The sequence below is a fragment of the Marmota monax genome, unplaced genomic scaffold (genome assembly GCF_021218885.2).
Source record: "Marmota monax isolate L192 unplaced genomic scaffold, Marmota_monax_Labrador192_F-V1.1 WCK01_AAM20220418_F8-fsc00548, whole genome shotgun sequence".
Classification (NCBI taxonomy): Eukaryota; Metazoa; Chordata; class Mammalia; order Rodentia; family Sciuridae; genus Marmota; species Marmota monax.
Window position 1 is genome coordinate 183,210 of NW_026692888.1, and position 26,704 is coordinate 209,913.

The following is a 26,704-nucleotide window of genomic DNA, read 5'->3' on the forward strand; positions in this document are numbered from 1 at the left end:
AACGAAAATGGATGAATGTTGCATCAGAGATTTGTGGCAAGTCTTCTCAGACAAAATATTGAGAAAGGAAGCAACACAGAGCTCAGAATTTATAGAACATTTAGAGGAGGAAATATTAATCTATATTGTTTAAGGATACATTCGTATATATGCTAACTATAACAATGAGCAAAAAGAATAGGATTAAAAGAGTCACAATAGAACTTACTCTTGGAATGCAAAAATGTATACCGTTGGAAAGGAGTACACAGGAGTCATTTAAAGAATTGGTAATGTTCACATATGTTCAACTTGATTATTGGTGTTTGAATACTTCTTTGTAATTTTTGTTACGTGTATATGTATTATTATGTCTGTTGTGTTATTTTCCTAATAATTAGTGTAAAATACACTATAATAATAATACCCCAGAGTTATCAATTTGTATATATGTGTGCTTTAGAAAGACTAAGTGAGACAGTGGATGTAACACTTTCACTATAGAGAAATTAGCCTGCCTTCTTCCACAGCAGAGGTTGAAAAAAGGAATCTAGCAAAACTCTAAGAAGGAGAAATCAGGACTCTTGTAGAAGTCCTTCCAAATTCTACCTGTGGTTTGTTGAAAATACAATAGACATAAGCTTAAGCCCCAGAGCCCCCAAGAAATTACTTCCAAATCTGGGCTCTGAATAGCAGCTGTCCTGCACTTACTTGGGAAATCTCTTCTGCTAGCCATGGGAGTCCTCAGCACCATGAGAACCACCATCACAATTCCAGCTTCTCTCCAAGGGTTCCTGGGGATTCTCACAGTCATCTTTTCAAACTTAGAACAGAAGCAATTTAACAAAAGCACTTGGCATTCAGCACAGCTGCAACCAATTGACCTGACATTTCACTTCACAGAGATGGAAAGTAGGAAATCTTCTATGAATTTTAGGATTGGACAGTTCCTAAGGAAGAAACCAATCAACCCTATGACTTAAGTCCTCATTTGTCTCTAGGTAAACATTTTGAATGGAAGTTCTCAACTCAAATACACCACCAGTAAACACCACATCAGGTACAACCTCAACAGTGGGATCCTAATTAGAAGTTATATTCCATGTATGTATAATATGTCAAAATACACTCTCCTGTCAGGTATATCTAAAAGGAACAAATAAAAAAATTAAAAACTAAATAAATAATAAATTAAAAAATAATTGTAGAAACATTTTCCATTGATCATCCTCTAGATATCTAGTGGTTGATCAAATTCAAATATCACTGAACTTTGTAAAATGCTGAAGATATGTTAGAAAGATTCAGGAACAAGAACATGACTCAGGCATGTCTTCTTGTGACATTTATTTAAATTCTGTTTCTGATGTTTGGGGTTTGATGGTGGCTAAGGATGCAAGAGGGCAGGAAGAAGTGGAATACTATTCCTTGGGATATAATATTATCTAAGAGCTCTTCATTTTTCCCCCTAGACTTAACACTACGAGCACTAAGATACAATATGAATGGAAACAGATTTTAAGGAAAATATATTTGTATCATGGTTGAATTTATTGATTTTGTAACTCTGGACAGATTACATAATCTCTATTAGCCTCAGTCATTGTACCTTTAACAGGTAGACACTTTCTCTTTGACACCATTGGTATTCAGACAAAATAAAATTTTATAGATATGACATATTAATTGCAGATCCTGGCAAAGAGCTAGAACCCCAAGTCAAAGCCATGTTCTGCATTTTTAAAGAGGACAAAACAGAGACTGTGATGAGAAAATAGTTGAGAAAAGTTCCCTGGGTTATTTAATCAACTGAGTTATTTATCAACACATGTATTTTACATGGCATTCAGAGGAGACCCTTCAGGAAAAAGCTGCACAAGGATGACTTGACCCCTCTGAGCCTATGGATACCCCAGTTTCAGTGAAATAGATTAACAGGAAGTATATCAGGTTAAGCTGAAAGTTAATATGAGTTATTAAAATTCTAAATCTAATCCAGAGAATAGACATGTAACTATTATTACAGTTATACCAATTGTTTCTATTAATATAAACAATAATAACTATCATTTTTAAGTTTTAATATGTGCCTGACATGGCACATTTAAAATATCTTGACACAAGTAACCTGAACATACAATAGGGTAGTTATTATTATCTAAATTTTCAGATAAGGAAACCATGCTTCAGTATGAGTAACTTGCCCAACATCACAGTTTATCATTTGTTTTAAAGATGTGCCTTTGATCATCAGTCTTAAACTTCATATAAATATTTTAGTCATTTATATTAATAAGTGTTTGAACAAAATATTGAAACAATGAAATTGCATAATTTCAAATAACACAGCTTGTGTAAATCCATCAAATACATCACCAAGAACAAGCCTGAGGGCTGTCGATGGAACTGGAAGAGTGACAGTGACCACAATACTCTATAATTGTCCTGCAAATAACAGCAAATTTTAATTTCTGCTACATATTAGTATCAAATATGAATTTAGTTAATGATAGGCACTAACTGGTTTAGTGCTTTCAAACCAGGTGCACACACCTGTCGTCCCAGCTACTTAAGAGGCTGCAGCAAAATGGCTTGAGCCCAGAAGTTCAGGACCAGCCTGGGCAGCAGTATAGACTCCTCTCTGAATAAAAACAAGTACTTTCACAGTACTGATAATGTTTGAAAATAAGACATTCATATTTTAACCCCCTCAGTTGCACTCTCCTAATGAATTACTGAGTAGGTCCTTTAAATTTTTATTAAGCAAATAAAATCTTCAGGTCAGTCTTTGAATTAATTAATTTGGCAAATTTATTCATTCTTTATATATCATGTATGGCAAAGGACTGGAAATCCACTGAGGAGAACAGAGAACGCTCGTTAATCAGACATGTTCCTTGTACCACTATTGTATCTGGATAAATTTGGGGTTTACATAAGGAATTCTTTTCCACAGTCTGCTTTTGGATTGCCCCCTCCCTATTACCTATAGCATTCTGATTTTCTGTTTTTTTCAAACTTGAAATGTTCAAAAATCAACTGAAGAATTCAATATGGATTCAATAACAATTTACTGAATGCCTAAAATGTGCTGCTCTACCTGCTGAAAACATAGATAAATCAGCTACCTCTGTTGTGCATGTATTCCATTGGGATACGCATGCTACAATATTTTTCAAATAAAATACTTTGCCACCCATTACCACTCTACCAGGGGTTACAAAAGTAACATAGAAGAAAAACAGGCATGATTCCTGCCTCATGGAACTTGAGATTTCAACAGATGTGACAAATAGGTATATTTAAATCATGTTAAGATATCAGAGATGAGCGTTAGAGGCAAGAAAGGGTGCAAAGGGTGTGAGCTTTGTGTGTTTAAAGAAAAAGGCCAGGGTGGTTGGAACAGAGTACATTGGTTGGATAATTATAGGGAACAAGATGGGAGAGGCAAGCAAAAAAAAAAAAAAGGAAAAAAAATTTGTAAGACATGTAACTCCCATTAAGAGTTTCTATGTCTTCCTAATGGTAATTAGATCAAATATCTCTACCCGAAAACATGGCTGTAACATTTCATAAAAGTCATAAAGAAATGTGGAAATTTTCACAGCATTTTTTTCAGGTTTTGTTGTTGTTTCTTCTAAGAAAAACTATGTATTTGTTTTTGCTAATTTTCCCCCCTTTTCTCCATTTTTTTCTGTTTGTTTTTTGGGGGGTTATTTGTTTGTTTTGTACTGGGATTAAACCCAGGGGCACTTCATCATTGAGCCACATCCCCATTCCTTTTTAAATTTATTTATTTATTTATTTATGAATGAGACAAGGTATTGTTAAGTTGCTGCAGATCTCATTAAGTTGCTGAAGCAAACCTCGAACTTGAGATCTTCTTGCCTCAGCTTCATAGATTGCTGGGATTACAGGTGTGTGCCACTGCACCTGGCTGTATTCTCCATAACAAGGAGACAGCACCCAAGAGTAGAAACTGAAGAAAAGTAAACCAGGGGGAAAGAAATCGGGAAGAAGAAATCACCATGCATTTCCCTTTCAAGGTCCTGATCTCCACAGCTTTCACGTCTCCCAAACTGTATCACACCATCAACAAATTTCCTCTATGTAGTGTCCATTCTGTTCCTCAAATCACATGCTCTAAACATTTCCTGAACCAGAGACAAACGGAGAATTCTGACCGGACCCCACCTTTTCTTACAGAACATGCAACACAACTTTGTCAGAGAAGACAAATGCCAGTCGTCCCTCAGATTGGTAGGATTCATACTCTAGGAGTTAAGAAAATCCTTAGGGAATCAACCAAATTCTGTTACATGGACGTAAGGATATATCACAATGAATTCCACCTTTATGACAAATTATAATGCAGAATAAAAAAAGAAAAACCTTAGGACATGGACACACACACACCACACATACACATAAACTTTCAGGTGACAGATAAACATTCAGATAAGATGTAAAAACTGAATTCTTCATCTGGGGAAGACGACAGGAAAGGATAGAGGACTCTAATGAATATGGTCAAGATGGAGGAAAGGAAAAATATATAATTCAGGTGAGACCTTTCCAAAAACAAACAAACAAACAAACAAAAAATACCCTGTGCAGTTCTCTGCTCCCTAACCGCTCTAAGGGAGGATGAAGTCTTTCATTCAATAATTAGGACTAAAAGAGTCTAAATGGAAATACGATGGGATTATACAAACTGGTGGAAAGAGAACCAAACCGGAAATCAGAAAACCTGAGCTCTAGACCTGGCCCTGCCACTAAGGGCCTGAAGGAACCCAGATAAGCAATTTAGAGGAGCATGGCCTCAATTTTTCTACTTCACTCTTTCATTCAACAAATATTTATTCAGTAGGACCGCACTAAGTGATGATAATACATTAGTGGAGAAAATGTCGGGGGTCGGGGTGCGGGAGCGGAATTCCGGGGTGGAGCTCAGCTCTAGCGGGGCCACAGTAGGATCTACAGGATGCACCACCTGACCCAGGTCGCCCACTTGTCCTCCAGCCTGAAGCCCTACAATTGGGTCCCTGGGAAGCAGGAGGGCTTCAGGGTCTGGTCTGGAAAGCTGCCCATCACCCCTTCTCCTGTCCCTGGTTTTCCATATCCCACCGTCGCCGCTGTCAGAACCTGGCAGATTGATGTAATGTGAGAAAGAAGAGAGAGGCAAAGGCTGCGTGGGGAGAGCCCCTGCGAATAGTCGGGTTTCCGCGGGGATTTCCACAGCTGCAGAAGAAAAACAGCTTAAACTTCGGTCTCCGTCGCCATCTGTTGTCCGAAGTGCACCATTGCATCCCGGAGCAATGACTGGGAAGTTGCATAGTAGTGCAAGACTAGGCTTCTGAACTTTTTTTAGAAGATGTTGGAGATCCAAGCCAAGCATGCTCAGCAAGAACCCTGCCACCGAGCTACACCTCTAGTCCAAGTTTCTAAACTTCTTTCATCCAGAATTTTTTTCAGTATTTCATCCAGCATCTTGACTGTGCCGTTCATTATGACATGGAAAACCGTCTTCTTTTATCTCATATGCCATGTAAGGATACTAGAGATGAGATCTTTATACGCCCCCAAACACCACCCACAGAAGACCTGCTACTGTCTCTCCTCCACCTTACCTTCCCCTTCCCCTGGCACATTCTGGGTCAGAAACCTAACAGGTCCCCACACCTCCCTGGGATAATGATGAAAATGAAAACTTCTAATGAAATAAGCTGACAGAGTGCAGCTTCAAGCCAAATCCTGAACGACATCTTTGCTCTCAGAGGCAGTTTACAGACTCTTATTCTGTCTGGTGATGTATTAAACACCAGGATGACAGGAAAAGATAGAGGACTCTAATGAATGTGGTCAAGATGGAAGAAAGGAAATATACATAACTCAAGTGAGACCTTTCCAAAACCAAAAGAAAATACCCTCTTCAGTTCTCTGCTGAATAACTGCTCTAAGAAAAGATGAACGGGCAGTTTACAGAATAGTGGTTATGTTTAATACTGAATATGTATTTAATATGTATTTAATATTAATAGTATTAAACATATTTGGATAAGACATAAGAGCCCTCCTACTTTGCATGGACCTAATAACGGGGCATAAGGGGTCAAAAGGCCAATGTAGAGGATCTAGGTCCACTCACACATTATTCATATTATGATGTAAATCAATCACTGCTGAAAAGCAAGAAATGTGGTCTCGGAGACCAGGAATCCATATCACTTGTCAATCCACCAAAAATCATGCCTCAAAACTGTTGCTTGTGGGATGTCCAGATGAAGCCCAGGTTCTTGGCCTCCCAATCAAACAAGTGAGCAAGAAATGCAGAAATAACAGAGCATAGATTTATTAAAAGGGAAAGGGAAAGTAACACTTCGAAAGTAGAGAATAGTGGGTCAAGCTAGAGCATGACCCAAGGTCTCAGTGTCTGGTGAGTTTCTTACATGCTGAGTTTCTCATACTCCGACCCATGAGAGACATAATCCCAAAATTCTTTTGGGGTGGCTGAGGAGCTGGAGGTCTCACCTCCTGTAGTTCATTTAGGCATGTTTGGGGTCCTTCTCCCCACCTAATTGGGAATCATGACCCTCTCACCCTATCAATGGGGCATTTGGGTCCATTTATGGGATGGGTTTGAAGCCCTGCTGCAGCACCAGCTGGAGTTTGACAGCCTCTAGATGAGAAGAGATCAACTGTGACAGTAGGTTTAACAGGAAGGGTCTGAACAACAGAGATAGAAGGAGCATCAGAAAGAATCCCACCAAGGATTGTACCAAAACACCCAGCTGTAAATTTTGACCATGATCCTTATGAATCTGACGGTGCTGCCTAATCCTGGAGGGACAGTCTGCTAATTTCTTTGTTGCATCTCTAACTATACCAGATTGGTTTACATAAAACTGCCATTTTTCTTCCAGAAAGAGACTTAATCTCTTGGTGGTAAATAGATATAATTATTTCCACTTTTGGAGAGTGATTGCTGTTAGTGAGTCCACCTGGTTCTGCAGGGTAATTATGGCTGTTGCTATTTCCTCTAGACTAACACAGAGATCTTTAGATAAATCTAGATGATAGGAGAGGGAGGTAGATAGACCTCCTATTACTGTATCCACCCAGGAATTATTCCCAATCCTACCAGAATAGGAATGAGTGGTATAGCCCATTTAGCTCTGATGGATGCTGTGCTTTGGGGTAGATTGAAAGCCAGAAACACAGACCCAGTCCATCCATGTAGGAGGTGAGAAAGTTTGGTAGATTTGTGAGATTAGGCTCAAATGAACTCAGGACAAACTTGTCACTCTATCAGAGTCCTTTGTGGTACTTACTAGGCTCTCCTGCACAAGAGCCCTCTTTTTATAACCACCTAGTTTACTGACTTTTAGGAGGACTGACACAAGTATACATCAAAAGATTGTTTTTCCTTTTAAATGTCCACGTAATGGCTGTGCTTTGCTTATACTTGACTTCCAGGACTTAAGACTAAATTGTTCAAAAATAGATCTTGTCCTACACTTAGGGCAGTTGAGATTCCTCAGGGATCACTCTTGGGAACTTGTGAGAAGAAGCTTGGCCCCTTTAGCTTTCCTCTACCAGCCATTTCATCTGCCAGGATGGGTCAGACTCTTGCTGACCACTCATGGCTTCCTTTGGAAGCATCAGGAACATCTCCTTCTCCAATAATTCTCTGCAGAATATTCACTGGTTGCTTCCTATTCTCTAGGGTCCTCACAGCCCCCTGATCAGGAGGTCAGGTGACTTGCCAGAGTTGATGTCCCTTAGAGTATTCCCATCATTCCCTGGGTCCTGGCTGACCTTAGAGGGCAAAGGTCAAATATTGACTGCTTTTTCCTTAGCCTTTTACTTCCTTGGCTTTTGTCTTCAAGTTTTGATTTTAAATATCCAATAGGCCAGTTTCACCAGTCTTGAGGAGGGAGTAACGGGTTTTGTCTTTAATGTCTATATTTTACAGTTATCTCTTTCATTGACTTAGGGACAATATTTAGGGTAACTATTAGTACTGGAATTCAGCATTATATCCTCTCAATCCCGTAGGTGATAACTTATTGTCTTAAATTAACTCAGGTTGTTCTGTTAGAAGTAGTAATTCTGCAAAGCACTGATAGACAATGGTTCTAAGATTTTACAAAAGCAAAACTGTTGTATAATAACTTTGATCCAAGAAGCATAATTTCTATAATAACACTAATGTATCTTTGGTGTCTGTTTAGCCTCCATAAAGATCCATGTATTTATTCTACAAAGATCCATATATTTATCAACTCAATCACATAAAAAAATCCTTTACAAATTTTTCTTTATTTTAAGCCTTTACAAACTTTAAATATTTTTTATAATTGACCCAAAAATTTTATTTTATTTTGTGTTATATCCCCTTTATTTTGAAATCTCAGTAATCTTCACAACAAAAATATATCTTTTGAACATACTTTATCTTTTATGAGTTTAACTTTTTTAATCTGTTTTTTTAAATATACATGACAGTATATAATACATGACAGTATATAATATGAACAAATTTGTTCATATTATACATACATAGAATATGACTCTCCATCCTTGTGGTTGTAAATGATGTAGAATTACACTGGTCATATATTCATATATGAACATAGGAAAGTTATGTCCTGTTCATTCTTCTTTCTTTCTTATACTCATCCCCCTCTCCCTTCCCTTTACTCCCCTTTGTCTAATCCAATAAACTTCTGTTCTTCCCCCACCCCATGTGTGTTAGCATCATATATCAGAGAGAACATTCAGTGTTTGGTTTGGCTTATTTTTACTTGGCATGAGTGTCTCCAGTTCAATCCATTTTACTGGTTGGCTTATTTTACTTGGCATGAGTGTCTCCAGTTCAATCCATTTTACTGGTGAATGCCATAATTTCATTTTTCTTTATGGCTGAGTAATATTCCACTGTGTATATATACCACGTTTTCTTTATCCATTCATCTATTGAAGGGCACCTAGGTTGGCTCCATAGCTTAGCTATTATGAATTGAGCTGCTATAAACATTGATGTGGGTATAACACTATAATGCTGATTTTAAGTCCTTTGAGTATATGCTGAGTAGGATAACTGGGTCAAATGGTGGTCCCATTCCAAGTTTTCTGAGGATGAACATAACTTCAAATGAGTTTAATTCTAGTCTACTTTGGAGCCATCTCAACTTGTCTCATCTTGTTAGGGTGAGAGGCAGAGACTTATCTCAGGTGAGACAAGGCTCTCAAGGAATTCTAAAGTTTTTTTTTTTATTTTTGAAGCTGATCCTTGCCTCTTTTTAAATGTTTTTCTCTACAAAGTTATCATATATTGTTTCCTGAGCCTATCTGAATATCATTTAACATAACATGACATTATATCTGAAGCAGGAAGCAAACAGAATTGAGGGCTCTAAACATCCCTTTTTTTTTTTGAAAAAGTGATAAAGTATTTTTATGTTCCACATTGTCAAAACTTTTAAGCAAATCAGACTCTCTTTTTACTACTTTAAAAAATACATTTAAACTTAAATTTCCATCCCACTGTGAAGAGTGACATAAAATTTTTAAATCGCTTATTGATTACAGGTTACCTTTATTCAGTTACAGAACATTAAATGCCATAAAGAGAACCAGAGTTATAAAAAAGATCACTTAAAAGATTTTGCAGATATTTGTTAAAGAAGTTAATAAGCCAAGAGTACTTGAGTTTATATTTAGAACTTGATGTTCTGTATTTTAACTTTGCAAATTAATCAAGTATCTCCTCTAACAAACATATTTATAAATGATTATACCTTCTATGCTGAATCTAGTTTGCCCATTTCAATTGTTGACTTTTGATTACCAATGAAAATGAATGCTAACGTTTCAAGCCATCTCTTTCTGATGAAGAAAAACCTTAAAAGCACTGGACACAATACATTTTATAGAAACCAACACTGTTGACTCGCTGACCACCTAGAAAAACATGTGGATTAGTAATTTTTAAGGCATTTTGACTTTTATCTTTTTGGATAATTTAAATTGATCTTTTTGTTAAAAGTTTATTTAAGTCATTAGAACTAAAAGTCATTTGAATCCATTTTTAAAAAATTTATCTATAAACCAGATCATATGTCTATAAGACAGTTTGGTAGCATATAAATGATGCATAGACACAGCATGTATGTAAACACAGTATATAATACACAGGTGTGCACAAACCTACATGAAATCAAACAGGAAATAGAGATTGCATAGCTTTTTGCCAAGTACATGCTCCCCACAGGTAAGAGACAAAAGAACTACAGGTGTTTATTACACATTTTCTATCACATTTTACCCTTCAGAAATTAAAACAAAGCCTGTCACAAATGTCTTCAGTGTGACAGTGATCAATATATTGTAGAATAAAGGGCATAGACCTGGAGGAGTCCTGCACAGTTGGGGGTGGCTGGGACAGGGTCCATGGATCACACCTGGACACTGAATCAATGGTTCAGATGGCCACTTGCCTAGACATGATGCAGATCTATGTCAATATCACCACTGTTTATTCTCTGTTTTAGAACCATGTGAAGGGGTCCTACAGGGGTCTTTCATTTTCTGGTGTATTTGAGAATTCACCTTTGAATAATTACCCTCCAAACAAAGACAGCAGTATAACACATATGACTAAAAAACTTCAGTTAGATTAAAACAAGACTAATTAGAACAAAAAATATATTAATTTAGGTACATGGAACAAAGATGAATTTACCAAAAAAAATGAGCTTAAAAAAATAATTTAAAAATTACACACCTGCAATTACCCTAGTAAAGAGACACATGGAACATCTATCAGACAAGAGTGCAATTTGAATTAGAGTCATACAAATATTTAAAGACTGTAGAAGCCCATGAAGTCCCAGCAGAGGGTGGACCTCAGGAAAAGGTTCTCAAGAAAAAGAAAACTTGCACAGGTGGGATTTTTCCATTTTCCTTCCCTGTGCAATCATCATTTAGGGAAGAACTTAATGAGAGAGCAGAATCCCAGAGTACAAGTAAAGAGAAAACACTGAAGCTTAAATTTAGAAGTGACACTTTTTCTCTTTGGTCTCAAACCAGTTTTTCTTATGTAGCTGACCTCCAGATGCAAGCCTTGGAGGACAGAGTATCAGGAAGGCAGATAAGGAGTAAGGAAAGATGTTGTTTAAACACGAGAGACAAACAGGCATTAAATAAGGCATCTTGACCCAGAGATGGAGGGCACCCCTGTGACCCTTGAGAGTCCCATGATGTTCTGTGTTCTGGAGATACAGATAAGAAGGTAAAAGGAATTGAAAGAAATCCTTATCCTAATAGGCACCGGGGTCCAAAATCTCATAATTCCTGGGCTTAAGTTTCACCCTTGCCAAGAATCTCTCAATTGCCAGTGAAAAGCTTTGTCTCCCCCAAAAGGCTGAGGTGAAGGCCTCAACTCCTATGCCTAAGGGCTGCAGCATCTGAGCTTCAATCAAGAGATCTTTAGATTTTTACCAGAGTGTTCTCTAGCCAAAAACCCATCAAATATCTCAAGATTTTTCCTCTTTGGCTGTGGTTGTGGCTCAGTGGTAGGGCAGTTGTCTCACATGTATGAGGCACTGGATTTGATATTCAGCACCACATAAAAATAACCATATAATTTTTTTTTTTAAAAAGAAGATTTTTCCTCGAGTCACCAAGAATCTGGGGTGGAATATAGAGGTTCAGAAAAGGATAAACAGAGAAAGTAGCCAGAAAAGAATTGGGGTAACCAATGAGAAGCAGGTGGAGAACCCCAAATATTACAGGGCAAAAGACCATCACAAAACTGAGGCAGTTGTGAAGGTCCCACTACTTGTACGCTGAGGACTCAGGATGTTTGAGGAGGAAGGGGCTGGCGAGCTAGTTCCTCTGGTGGGGAGTAAGGAGGGAGTTGTTGGTGTTCCCCTGAGAGACATGGGGGTGACTCAGCAAAGAGTCATCTATGGGATGGTCAAGATGGTGGATTAGAGGAAGGCTGCATTCCTTGTTGCTCTGTGACTTGGGATTCAGACAGCAGGAATATGAGTCTTCAGTGAGATTGGTGAAAGAATCAATATTAGACAATCAGAGTGTCTCAGACCCAGAAATTTGGTTACATTAAGCAGAAGAAGTCATGTGTTGGAGTTACACTTGTTGTGACAGTGGACTGATAGTTGTACTGGCTCACCACAGAGGGAGGAATAACACAGAAAGAAAGTCAATGATCAGATTTGGTGTGGGAAACAGACATCTAATAACTTACATAGTAATATATAATTACATATAATGAATCATTGGCATCATATCCTCTGAAATGCTCCCATGAATCTACAGATACACTAGAAGTCATACAAACCTAAATGGTTCCATACCTTTTAAACCCCATCAGGTAATTCCTTACAGTGAAATAATGTTCAGCAATAAAAAGGAATGAAATTCTGAGACATATATAAACTTGAAAACTCATGGTAGGGTTGGATGAGGCTCAGTGGTAGAGTGCTTGCCTAGCATTGTGCAAGACCCTGGATTCAACTGTGCATGTATGTGTGTATGTGCATGTATGTGTGTATGTGCATGCATGTGCATGTGCATGCGCGTACACACACACACACACACACACAAACACAAACACGATATGCTAAGTGAAAAGAAGACAAACACAGACTATATTACTATTGCTCTGTAGTATAATTTGAAATCTGGTATTGCTATACCGCCTGATTCACACTTCCAGCATGGTACTGGTACCAAAACAGGCGAGTGGACCAATGGTACAGAATAGAGGACACAGAGACCAATCCACAAAATTACAACTTTCTTATATTTGATAAAGGGGATAAAAGCATGCAATGGAGGAAGGATAGCATCTTCAACAAATGGTGCTGGGAAAACTGGAAATCCATATGCAACAAAATGAAACTGAATCCCTTTCTCTCACCATGCACAAAAGTTAAGTCAAAATGGATCAAAGAGCTTGATATCAAATCAGAGACTCTGCGTCTGATAGAAGAAAAAGTTGGCTACGATCTACATATTGTGGGGTCGGGCTCCAAATTCCTTAATAGGACGCCTATAGCTCAAGAGTTAATAACAAGAATCAACAAATGGGACTTACTCAAACTAAAAAGTTTTTTCTCAGCAAGAGAAACAATAATAGAGGTAAATAGGGAGCCTACATCCTGGGAACAAATTTACTCTTCACACTTCAGATAGAGCCCTAATATCCAGAGTATACAAAGAACTCAAAAAATTAAACAATAAGAAAACAAATAACCCAATCAACAAATGGGCCAAAGACCTGAACAGACACTTCTCAGAGGAGGACATACAATCAATCAACAAGTACATGAAAAAATGCTCACCATCTCTAGCAGTCAGAGAAATGCAAATCAAAACCACCCTAAGATACCATCTCACTCCAGTAAGATTGGCAGCCATTATGAAGTCAAACAACAACAAGTGCTGGCGAGGATGTGGGGAAAAGGGTACTCTTGTATGTTGCTGGTGGGACTGCAAATTGGTGTGGCCAATATGGAAAGCAGTATGGAGATTCCTGGGAAAGCTGGGAATGGAACCACCATTTGACCCAGCTATTGCCCTTCTCGGACTATTCCCTGAAGACCTTAAAAGAGCGTACTACAGGGATACTGCCATATCGATGTTCATAGCAGCACAATTCACAATAGCTAGACTGTGGAACCAACCCAGATGCCCTTCAATAGATGAATGGATAAAAAAATGTGGCATTTATACACAATGGAGTATTACACAGCACTAAAAAATGACAAAATCATGGCATTTGCAGGGAAATGGATGGCATTAGAGCAGATTATGCTAAGTGAAGCTAGCCAATCCCTAAAAAACAAATGACAAATATCTTCTTTGATATAATGAGAGCAACTAAGAACAGAGCAGGGAGGAAGAGCATGAGGAAAAGATTAACATTAAACAGAGACGAGAGGTGGGAGGGAAGAGAGAGAGAAGGGAAATTGCATGGAAATGGAAGGAGACCCTCATTGTTATACAAAATTACATATAAGAGGTTGTGAGGGGAAAGGGGAAAAAAAACAAGGGAGAGAATTAAATTACAGCAGATGGGGTAGAGAGAGAAGATGGGAGGGGAGGGGAGGGGGGATAGTAGAGGATAGGAAAGGTAGCAGAATACAACAGTTACTAATATGGCATTATGTAAAAACGTGGATGTGTAACCGATATGATTCTGCAATCTGTATTTGGGGTAAAATGGGAGTTCATAACCCACTTGAATCAAATGTATGAAATATGATATGTCAAGAGCTTTGTAATGTTTTGAACAACCAATAAAAAAACCACAGACTATATGTTTCCATTTTATATGAAATGTCAAGTGAAACAAATCCATAGAATTCAAATGAAGATTTGTGTTTGGGAGTGAGGGCAGGGCAATGAGCATGAGGAATTTCTTACAATAATGGAATTATTCCATAATTGTACTGTGATGATATTTGCATATATTTATACATTTATTTAAATTTTAAATTGCTCACATAAGAAAGTAGAAAACTTTGGACTAATATATCTCATGAATCCACAAAATATCAGCAAATCAAATTTAAACATTATGATGAAGTTAGTTTATCCTAGACTATAAATTTTGATGAATATTTAAAAATCAATACTAACTTACCATATTAATGAGATAAGGAGAATAACCACAGGACCATCTCCTGAAGAAAAGGCATTATACAAATTCAAAACCTATTCTTGATCCAATTTCTTAGCAAATCAGGAGTAAAAGGCAGCTTCTTCAGATAAAGGTCATCTCTAAAAAAATCTGCAGCTAACAATGAACTTTGTGATGAAAGTCCATTTTATTTAAGATATGGTGTTAGTCAGATTTCTGTTGCTGTGAAATAACACCTGAGATAAATCAACTTAAATAAGAACAGGTTTATTTTGTTCACTGTTTCAGAGGTGTCAGTGCCTAGTTACTTGGCCCCATTGCTTTGGGTCTGTGGGGGGGCACAGTACCTCAGCACGAGCATGTGGCAGGAGGTCCCTTCACCTCATGATGCCAGGAAATGAAGAGAAAGAGGAGGGGACAGAGGTCTCAGTCACTTCTCCAAGGGAACACCCCTAATAAACTAGGCTCTTTACACAGGATCCCACTATTAAAGGTTTCATCCATTAGACTGTCACCAAGCCTTTGGCATATTGGGCCTTTGGGGGACATTCAGGATCCAAACCATAACTCATAGGCCAGTGTGTCGACTCCCACCTCTTCTGTTACACACTGTAACTCAACATCTCAGCCAGAGTCTTGAGGCAAGAGATAGAAATGAAAGAAATATACATTGAAAAGACTATGTTTCAATTTACAAATGATGAATTGTCTTAATTTGCAGACGACATGATTGTATACATAGAAAATCCTAAGGCAAAGAAAGTTCCTCAAACTAATAAATGAATTTAAACATGGCAAGGTCTGAAGTCAATTGTATTGGCATGCCCTGGCATTGTAGTATTTGGGGGGAAACCCTAAATTCCATTTATAATAACATTGAAATAAAATATTTAGGTACTCATTCTTAAAAACTAGGTAATTGTTTTAGTCAGTTTTTTCATTGCTCACTAAAGGATCTGACAAGATCAATATCACAGGATGAAAAGTTTATTTGGCAGCTCTCATTTTCAGAGATCTCAGACCACAGAGGGCTGACTCCATTCCTCGGGGCTTGAGGCAGCACATCATGGCAGAGGGTGCAATAGAGGAACTGGCTCAGGACATCACATCAGGAGGGAGAGGAGGGAGAGGGAGAGGGAGAGGGAGAGGGAGAGGGAGAGGGAGAACTGTGCTTAACAAAAATAAAATATATCCCCCAAAGGCATATCCCCAAGGACCCATCTCTGCCAGACACACCCTACCTGTCTACAGTTACCATCTGGTTAATCCCTATCAGGATTAATTCATTTGTTAGATTAAGACTCTCATAACCCAATTATTTCACCTCTAAAACTTCTTGCATTGTCTCACATGTGAGCTTTTGGGGGACATATAATATTTAAACATAACAGCAACATTTTACACTAAAATCTATAAGCCATGATCAAGAGAAAATAAATAAAAACTAAATAAAAATACTATAGTCAAGGATTTGAATAGCTGATATTGACAAGGTATCAGTTCTATCAAAATTGATCTACTGATCCAATGTATTTCCAATTGAAATCAAGATGCCTATTTTTAGAAACTAACAAACTGAACTCTATAATCTGTATGAAAGTGAGAAAAAAACTTTGTCAAGATATTTTTTCACTTTGAAGATGCACACTAATTTCAAGATTTACTACTGCATTCAAGTAATAAAACAAAGACCTGGTGCAGGATAGTCTACATCGCTAGGATAGAATAAAGATGCACAACTAGAAATGTACGTCAAAATTCAGTAGGCATTATTCAAGCTGATGGAAAGGGACTCAAGGAACCCAAAAGGGAGAGGATCATCCTTTTAACAAACAGAGGTGAACAATGAGACCCAAAGAGAAAACAACACCATATACAAAAACCATTTGAAATGAGTCACAGACCTGAACATAGAAGATACAATTATTAAGCTCCTATGACAGTCCTATCCAATAAAACTATAATTTCAACCACAACTATGAGCCCTAGATGCAATCTTAAGTTTGCTAGTACATTTTAAAAGAAAAAGGAATAGATGAAATTATTATTTTATTAAACATAATACATTCAAAATATAATTTCTACTTGAAACCAATAAAAAAGAGTGTTGACAAGATATTGTGCATTGTTCTCAGTGTTGCTATTTGGAGAATCTTACGGCTACAAAGACTTTTATTTTATATCACGCCAGGTGGTAACTATCCTCCTACTCCAAGGGGGCATTTGCTGATCATGTAAGATTCAATTACACCTCAAATACAGTAGGCAATCTTCAACAAATGATCTGGGGAAATTGGAAATCCATATGTAGCAAAATGACATTAGGCCCTATCTCTCACCCTGCACAAAATTCAAAGTGAATTAAAAACCTGGCATTAGACCATAGACCCTGCACCTACTAGAAGAAAAAGTAAGCCCAACTCTCAACCATGTCAGCTTAGGAACTGAATTTCTCAACAAGACTCCTAAAGTGCAAGAAGAAAATCAAGAATCAATACATGGGATGGTATCAAACTAAAAAACTTCTTCCCAGTAAAGGAAACAATCAAGAATGTGAAGAGAGAGCCTATAGAATGGGAAAAAGTCTTAACCACCTCTACCTCAGATAGGGTGTTAATTTCCAGGATATACAAAGAACTAAAAAAGCTTAACACTAAATAACCAAATACCCCAATCAATAAATGGGCAAAGGATCTGAACAGATACTTCTCAGAAGAAGAAACACAATTGGTAAAAAAAAAAAAAATGTATGAAAAAAAATGTTCAACATCTCTAGCAGTTAGAGAAATGCAAATTAAAACTACACTGAGATTTCATCTGACTCCAGTCAGAATGGCCATTATCAAGATTACAAGAAACAAGAAATGTTGGTGAGGATGTGGGGGAGAAGTTACACTCATACATTGTTAATAGGACTGCAAATTGATTCGACCACTCTGGAAAGCTGTATGGAATCTCCTCAGAAAACTTGGAATGAAACCACCATTTGATGCAGTCACCTCACTCCTTGGTCTATACCCAAAGGACTTAAAATCAGCATACTAAGTGACACAGCCATGTCAATGTTTATAGCAGCTCAATTCACAAGAGCTAAGCTATGAAATCAACCTAAGTGCCCTTCAACAGATGGATGGAAAAGAAAACATGGTACATATACACAATGGAATAATACCAGTCATAAATAAGAATTAAATTATGGCATTTTCTAGTAAACAGATGGAACTAGAGACTATCATTATAAGTAATGTAAGCCAATTTTCAAAATCCATAGCTCACAATTCATGGGAGGGGGGAGAAGTTCATTGGATTAGACAAAGGGGAATGAAGGGTAGGGAGGGGGCATAGGAATAGGAAAGACAGTAGAATGAATGGGACATTACTTTTCTACATTCTTATATGACTACAAACCAGGGTAACTTCACATCATGTATAACCACAAAAATGGGAAGTTATACCCAAATATGTGTGTTATGTTAAAATAGACTCTATTGTCATGTATAACTATAAAGAACAAAAAATCCTCTGTAGGCAAGAGAAGAGCACAGAGATGGAGTTGGGTGTGAACCCCACCTCAGCTTGCTCCCTCCTCTCCCAACCTTCCTCCAAATACCGGGAACTTCAGTTTCCCCAAACTCAGGATTTCAGGAAGACTTCATGAGGCACAAAAGAGAAGCTGAGCCTTGAGCACAGTGAAGAGTTGCCTTATATGTCCTCTGTTCGCTCCCCCTTCACATGTTAGCCTGTTTGTCTCCCCGTATGGTAACAAACATTCTAGAGTATTCTATAGTTACTAGTGAGCTGTACCAGTGTTGCACATGCACACATAGATACTGATTGTGCCACGTTGTCTTCCCTTTGTCCTGGGAGGGCCCACTCCCATTCCTGCTGCAGCCGGTTGTTCCCCAGTACAGCCCAGAATGTGCAGGCAGTGACCAAATGTCACCTCTCAGGAAACCCCACTCTGAGGACAATAATTAAAATAATTACAACCATCTCTGTTATCCCTATTTTGTTCCTTTTCTCTAAATCACTCTACTTTCTGATGCTCCTTTTACTGTAGTCACCTCACTATTTATTAACCCCACCTGAAGGTTAGCTCCTTGAGGAGAATGGATTTTGCTTGACTTTGGTTTAATGTATTGTAAGAGCCAGGCACAGGACAGATAAACACTTTTCAAGGAATCAATAAATCCAAGGACAAGATCTCCTTGGAGCCCAGGAAAGGCAGGTAGTTTTCTTGGATGTTCCTGGGGGTCCTCTTTGTGCATGTGTGCAGGGGCTACTTACTACTTTATTCCCAACTGGAATCCCTCACTCAGCAGCCCTACAGCACCCACGACACTCTGGACATAGCATGAACTTCATGACCAGGGAGGATTTCTGACCACTAACTGTGTTCACAGCCTCCTGGAGTCAGAAGGGGGATCTTAACCAGGCACAGGATGATCCCAGCAGCCTAAGCTCAAGAATTCACAGCTGTTTCCCATGTCAGAGTCCTGCCCCAGTTGCAGACTGTGGATCCCTCAGGAGAATCCCCAGAACAAAACCCCCAAACTCTGGTGGCACATGGCAGGGATCAAAATAAACTCAAAACCACAGGACCATTAATTTGGAGAAATGGTGAGGATAAGGCTTGAGGAAAATAGCAACAGGTCTTTTTCTGCTTAGGTCCCAAAAAAGAAGAGGCAGGATGTTTGTGTCCTGGACTCTTGGGGTTGTGGAAAGATGGCTCTCCAGGCTCCAAGAGGGTGCCTGATCTGGTGTCTTGGAGAAGGGTCCACCCTTGACATCTAGAGGGATGGTAGTTGGACACCTGAACTTGAAGGTCTGGAGACTACCTCAGCATCCAGGGGAGATGCTGGGTGGATGCCTGGGCTCCTACTCTTCACAGGTCTACAGTAGCCCCCTGTGGTCTTCAGCTACTGCCACACCTACTCTTGACCCTCTGTCTCCATGGCTGCCAGCTGTGTAGCCAACTGCCAGCCCATAGCCCCCTGTTCCTGCAGCAGCTCCTACTGAACCAAGACATCCATGTAGCCAAGGCTTGTTGCAGGATGACTGGGGTGGGCTGAAAAAAGACCATGACATTGGAGAATAATAAGTGGGAGCCTGAGAACCCGAGAATCAGGGGGCGAGAGGTGGGCACTGCACTTTGAGGCACAGGCCTTCTCTTCCCTCCTCTCCTTGATTCTGCCTGCACCCCAGTATTAGTGGAAGAGGGGGATTCCCTTAGTCAATTATCCTCTTGCATCTGCTTCTTTTTTGCATTTCTTCCCTGTGTGTGTGTGAATTACTCTATGCATGAAACACAGAAGACTGTCCAAAACATACAGTGGCCTACACAGCTAATACCTGTGTAATGACCAGCCTAGTAAAAAATGGAGCCCTCCTTCAGCACCCCAGCCAGATGACCCTGAACCTCTCCCCAAACAGACCCATCCCCCCTCACAGTGTTCCCTAGGTTGGCCCTTCCCAGGGCTTTTTTTGTCTGATTCCTTCCCCTCCCCACTTTGGCCTCCATTCCCTTAATGTCCCTGTTTCCTCCCCATGTTCACCTCTTCAGGAGGCTCCCTCACCACCCTAGGCAAACACTCCAGGGACTCCTCTCACGCCTGCCCCATCAGTGTCACAGTAAATGGGGAGCTGAAGCTCCAGGCCTCCATTCTTGTGCCCCATGAAAGAAAATTTAGAGTCAGACATGAAAAAACCAGCAAGAGAATTTTATAATAAGTGAAAGTAAGGCTCAAGCTAAGAACGCTCTCAAGGGAGAAAGAGAGTGGGTCATTATCTCTCCGCAGAGAACACAAAGGAAACTTGATACTACTTCCAAATTATTAAGTTTGATGTTTATCAGGAGAACAGGGGTCCACCTTCTGCCACCTTCATTAATCTGAGCAGGGTAGTGTTTTACCCTAGTTGGTCCTTTTGGTAACTGTCGTGGTGACCATCCCATTCAGGGGGGCTTCATGCACAAGTCAATTCTATGTTAATAGAGGAGATGGGGTCCACAACCAGGCAAACTGTACCTTAGTGCACCTGTGCTACTAAAGTCCCTTCTGATACACATTGAGAATCCTGTGGCTATAAATCCTAACTTTACAGTGATCCTGCAAGATTCTGGCAGGAACTCCCCATAGATCTTTCCCTCTGGACTTATTTCTTAATTTGTTCCCTTTGCTTCCCCCTGTTTATTCTCAGGGTTAGTACCCCTATTTTTTTCCTATGAGTTACTCATTTATATATTAGGTTTTTGGGGTTCTTTTTGTTTGTTTGTTTGTTTGTTTTTGTTACCAGACATTAAGCCTAGGGTTGCTTTACCGTTGAGCCATATCCTCAGCCCATTTTTTAGTTTTTACTTTGAGACAAGGTCTTACAAAGTTGCTTAGGGCTTCCATAAATTGCTGAAGCTGGCTTTGAACTTTCCATTCTCCTGCCTCCCCTTGTTGCTGGGATTACAGGTGTGTACCACCACTTTGGCTGTTCATTAGTATTAAAGGCAATTTAAAGAAAACCCCATGACCCTATGTCTCGAGGGGGCAAAATGGCGACTTATGCAGTCAAGGGGAGAAATAAAGAATGTCCACATGCTTCTGCCCCTTTCAATGTTTTATTCACTCAAATTAATTACTTAATACAATTTCCCTCTATAGGTTCTTAATCATGAAAATGACAAACCTTAATGCTAGGCACTGCAATAGACACAGCAAACAATTCTAGATTAATTCTAAGCATTGCAAAACACACTTAATCATGACAGGCTAATGACAGACATTTCCTCTGCATGCTAAATTCAAAAGTCTTAAGCCTTAGGCTTTATGTCCAGCAGATGCACACTCATTCAGACCGAGGTGATCAGGTCCGGAACCAAGGCAGGCTTTTCCTGGCATGGAGTGAATGACTGGTTGAGGAGAGGGTTGTAGGGAGAAGTTGCAGCTCTCACCAAGGACCAGATGACTCGGTAGAGTTTGAGAGTGGTGAGGATCATGCAGAGGCTCAGGAAATGATGACAGGTGATTGGATGTCAGGTCCTCACCAGGCTCTCCAGCTGGAGTGCATCCTTGTTTCAGCTGGCTGAATCCCTGTTCATTTACTCTACCATTTATACTGCATTTTGGGGCTTTTGACCCTCCTTTCAGTCTTTATCAGCTACCACCAGATTTCTTGGTGACATCATTGACCCTGGGGTTAGAAACATCTGGTCTGGTGGTCTCCACCCTGATCTTCTCCCCTTTCCCTCTTAGGCCAGGAGAGCCTGCCAGGGGCTTCACTCTCTTTATAAGGGTGAGGGGAAGTAACTTGTTTGAGGCCATACTGGAGGACTCTGTGGGTGTGCCTAGTGAGACTGCAGGTTAAACTGGAGTTTTTAAAATGGAGTTGCTTTAGGCTCAGGCCTAAGGCCATCCTAACACCCTTCTACCTTATTGTTTTGTATTCTACTGCTAATTACTAATTACCACTTAACACTAGGGTTAAAAAATCTGGCCCAGTAAAGGGGACCCTTGAACCTGGGAACAAGTCTCAGGGATTCAGTGGTACAAGGCTCCATTCAGGAAATTGAGGACATGCATTTTGTTCAGGAGGTTTATCCATAAACTGGGAACCTGCCTTTATGGCATGGAGACTTGGAGGTTCCCTGGCACAAGAGTCCACTGTCGATCAACGGGAGGAAATATATTTTATCTTGTATTTTCAGTAACAGTTGGAAATTCCAAACCTGACATGGGATAAAAGCGCCAACTTGTGCACAGATCCCTGTACAGTTGCTGCAATCCTAGGGAGACCCAGAACTCCCAAATTAACACAAAAATGGCAGTTCAGATCATCTGTGCTCAGCCACATGGCCACACGGAGGCGCTGCTGTACTGCCCTGCAAGGCTGCCAGAGCAGCTCTGAAGAGGATCAGACTGTGGAAGGACTAGGGCAGAGATGGCTGATCTAAAGGTTCCTCTTTATTCTGGTTTTGTTTGTTTCTTTGTTTTCCTCTCCAGCTTCTACATAGGAAAGAAAATTTTGCTCCTTGACTTTCTGAGTCTGGTGTGTTTCACTTGGCATGATATTCTCCAGTTCTATCAGCTTATTAACAAATGACATTATTTCATTCTTCTTTATGGCAGGGTAAAACGCCACTGTGTACATATAGCACATATATATCTGTTGACATATACGTAGATCTGTTGTATAATATGGATATTGGGGAATTGTGCTGCTGTAAACAGTGGTAGGTGTGCATATCTCAGTAGAGTATGCTAATTTTAGTTCTTTTGAACAAATATCAAGCAGTGGGATAACTGGTCATATGGCGGTGCCATTCCTAGCTTTTTGAGGCATCTTCATACCAATTTCCAAAGTGGTTGTATTAATTTGCAGGCCAACCAACAATGTTTTAAGTGTACACTTAACCCCGTATCCTCCACAGCATTTATTATTTGTAATCTTGATGATTGGTCTTCTAATAGTTGTGAGAGATAAACTCTCAATGGAGTTTTGATTTGTATTTCTCTGATATAGATAGATAGATATAGATATAAACATATATGTGTATATGAAATGCCATTTGAATTTCTTCTTGAGAAATGTCTGTTTAGTTCTTTTGTTCATTTATTGGCAGGGTTACTTGCTTTTCTTCTGGCAAGTGTTTAAAGTTTTTATACATTCTGGATATTCATCCCTTGTCAGAGAGTATCTGTCAAAGGTTTTCTCCAATTCTACAGGCTCTCTCTCCATTCTCTTATTTGTTTCCTTTTTCTGCAGAAATCTTTTTATTTGATATCTACTTATTGATCCCTGGTTTTATTTCTTGAGCTGTAGGAGTTTTATTAAGGAAGTTGATGCCTGAGCCAACATGTTGGAGTGTTGGCCTGTTTTCTTCTAGCAGTTGCAATGCTTCTGGTCTAATTCCTAGGTCTTTGATCTGCTTCCAGTTGATTTTTATGCAGGGTGAGCGATAAGGATCCAGTTTCATTCCTCTGCATATGGATATCCAGTTTGCCAGGTACCATTTGTTTAAAAGCTATGTTTTCTCCAATTTGTTTTTGCCACCTTTGTCAAGGATCGGAAGACTGGATCTCTGTAGGTCAGTCTATATTCCTTCTATTCTAGTCCACTGGACTTCCTGTATGTTTTTATGTTAATACCAAGCTGGTTTTGTTATGACAAGTCTGCACCATAATTTGAGATTGAGTATTTTTAACACCTCCAGCATTGCTCTGATTAATAGCTAATAATTGCTTTGGCTATTCTGGGTCTTTTCTTCTTCCATATGAAATTTAGGACTGTTTTTTTCTTTGAGAAAATCATTAGTATTTTGATGGGGATTGCAGAGAATCTGTACATCACTTTTGGTAATATGGCTATTTTAACAATATTAATTCTGCCAATCCAGGAACATGGGAGATCTTTCCATTGTCTAATGTCTTTAATTTCTTTCTTCAATGTTTTTATAATTTTCACTGTACACATCTCTCATTGTTTAGATGTATTCACAGTTTTTTATTTGTTTGAGGATATTGTGAATGGAATTTTCCTGATTTCTTTCTCAGTAGGATCATTATTGGTGTCTAGGATAGTTTGACTTTTGCTAGTTGATCTTGAATCTAGCTACTTTGCTGAATTTATCAGCTCTAAAAGTGTGTTGTTTTTTTTTTTCCCTTGGGGTCTTCTAAGTATAGAATAATGTCATCAGCAAACAGGGATATTGAATCCTTTTCTATTTTTATCTCTTTAATTTTCATCTTTTGTCAGATTGCTCTGGCTAGAGTTTCAAGTACTGTATTGAATAGGAGTGGTGAGAGTGAACATCTGTGTCTTATTTCAGTTTTTAAAGAAAATACTTTCAATTGTTTTCCACTTAGTATGGCATCAGCTTTGGGTTTGACATATATAAAATTTCAATGTTGACACAAGTTCCTTCTATTCCTAGTTTTTTCAGTGTTTTTAACGTGAATAGGTACTGAATTTTGTTAAAGGGGTTTTTTTATATTTACTGAGATGTTTATGTAATGTTTTTCTCTAATTCTATTTATGTGATACATTGCATTTACTGATTTTCATATATTGAGCCAACCTTGCAATGTTGGATGGAACTGATCTTCTTAATGGGTTTTTGAATGCAAATTGCTAATATTTTATTAAGGATTTTTACATCTATGTTCATCAGGCATACTGATCTATAGTTTTGTTTCCTTGATGTGTCCTTATCTGCTTTGGTATCGGGGTGATATTCGCTTCAAAGAATCAAAACACATTTCATGTCATTAGGTAATGTATGACTATAGTGTATATTTGATACAGAAAAATCACAAAATCTTAACCATAGTATGTTACAAGCTAAAAATAATCCATACGCCTAGACCAGAAAAACACAGGCTTCAGTGGCCCCCTGTACTGCTCTCTCCAAATACCATTTTCCAGGTTAGTTGGCTCTCTGCCCCCAAAAAGTGCATTTCTCACTTTCTCCTGCCTTCTTGCATCCCACTCTACCTCCCCATTTCTCACTCCTAGAGGATGAAATTCTTTCTCTTTTCACATGGAAAAAAAGTAGGACTCAGGTAAGGACTGCCTCATAGTCCCTTCAGAGCCTGCACATTTGAAACTGTCCCACATGAGTAAACAAGAGGAGGACCCTAGCCAGATGCCAGTGCCTTGACCTTTGACTTCCCAACCTTACTAACAGTGAGAGAATAAGTTTCTGTTCTTCATAATTTCCTCAATATGTGGTGTTGCAGCCCAACAGACTAAATCTCCATGAATATATTCAGGCATAACTAGGATTCCACCAATGTGGTCTTTGTTAAGACACCAATCCTAGAACTCTCAGTCCTGCCAGACCTGGACTGGATGCCTTCACAACTGGATCAGGCTGACTCCCTGGATCTCCTTCACCTCAGCGGGGAACACACTTGGCCTCCATTCTTGTGCTGGCTCCTTTTAACTGCATTTCACATATCCCCTTTCCTTGGTTTTCCTCCATCATTTTTGTTTCTCACTTCATTTAGCCATATCCTATAGAAATATGGAAAAGAAAATGTCTAAACTCTAAACATCTGAAATATCTTTAGGACACCCTAGCTCTTAGTCCAACTATAACTTTTTTACTAGGTATATGACTTCTTTTCTGGTACTATTTTAATTGCCCAAATCACCTATAGACTTATTCATTTCTGTGACTAGTTTTAAATTTCTAAGAAATTATTTTTGTTTTCTGCATAATTTCACTACTTGTTCACAAACACCATATCTTTCTACATGTTTTAGCAATTATCTAGAGTAGTGGCAGTGAATCAAGGGAAGAGGATGGAACCAGTTGGGATCTCTCCACAGTTTACTGAGAGCAGCAATTCTCAAAGTGTCGTTTTCGGAACCCCCAGAGGTGTTTAGACTATTGCACAGGATCTATATTATCAAAAAATATTTTTATAATATCACTAAAACATTATTTAAAATAAATAAAACTCAGCAAAGTGGAAGTAATGGTACCAAACTGCAATAATAGTTATTGTGTTCTTGAGCACCTTTTAACTGTAGAAGGGAAGGCATTCCAGTTCACTTAAATATGTCCTGAAGTATTAAAAATCATTAAATTGCCATTCCATTGTGCACATTATAAATACACTTATTTGATAAAAAGGGGAAGTACACATAAAACACACCTACTACATTCAACAATAGGGAGTTTGTGTCAACAAAAGCCATTTAGTGAGGTTTACTAGTGTCATCTTTATGGAATACCATTCCTGATTAAAAGAATGAATGACAGGGGAGGTATTAATTACACTTCAATATTTGGCCAATGTTCTAAAAAATGACTTTAACCTGTCCCTTTGAGATAATCCACTGACAGCAATATATTCAATGATAAAATGTATGCTCTCAAGAGGAAAAAAAAATCTGGGCAAACCTGCATCCACCACTATCAACCTGACAGACTCCCAAGTACTTACAACACTTTCTGGTGAAATCTGTGGTGATATCAAAATAATCAACATAAGACCACTTGATTAATTTTACTTAAATGTGTTAACACTAGAAGGTCTATATAGCTTGGTCAAACAA

At 38.8% G+C, this 26,704-nt stretch overlaps 1 pseudogene; it reads right to left on the reverse strand.

The window, feature by feature from the left end:
• LOC124096658 (HLA class II histocompatibility antigen, DQ beta 1 chain-like) overlaps positions 1–26,704 on the reverse strand; it is a 32,394-nt pseudogene that overhangs the window by 3,754 nt on the left and 1,936 nt on the right.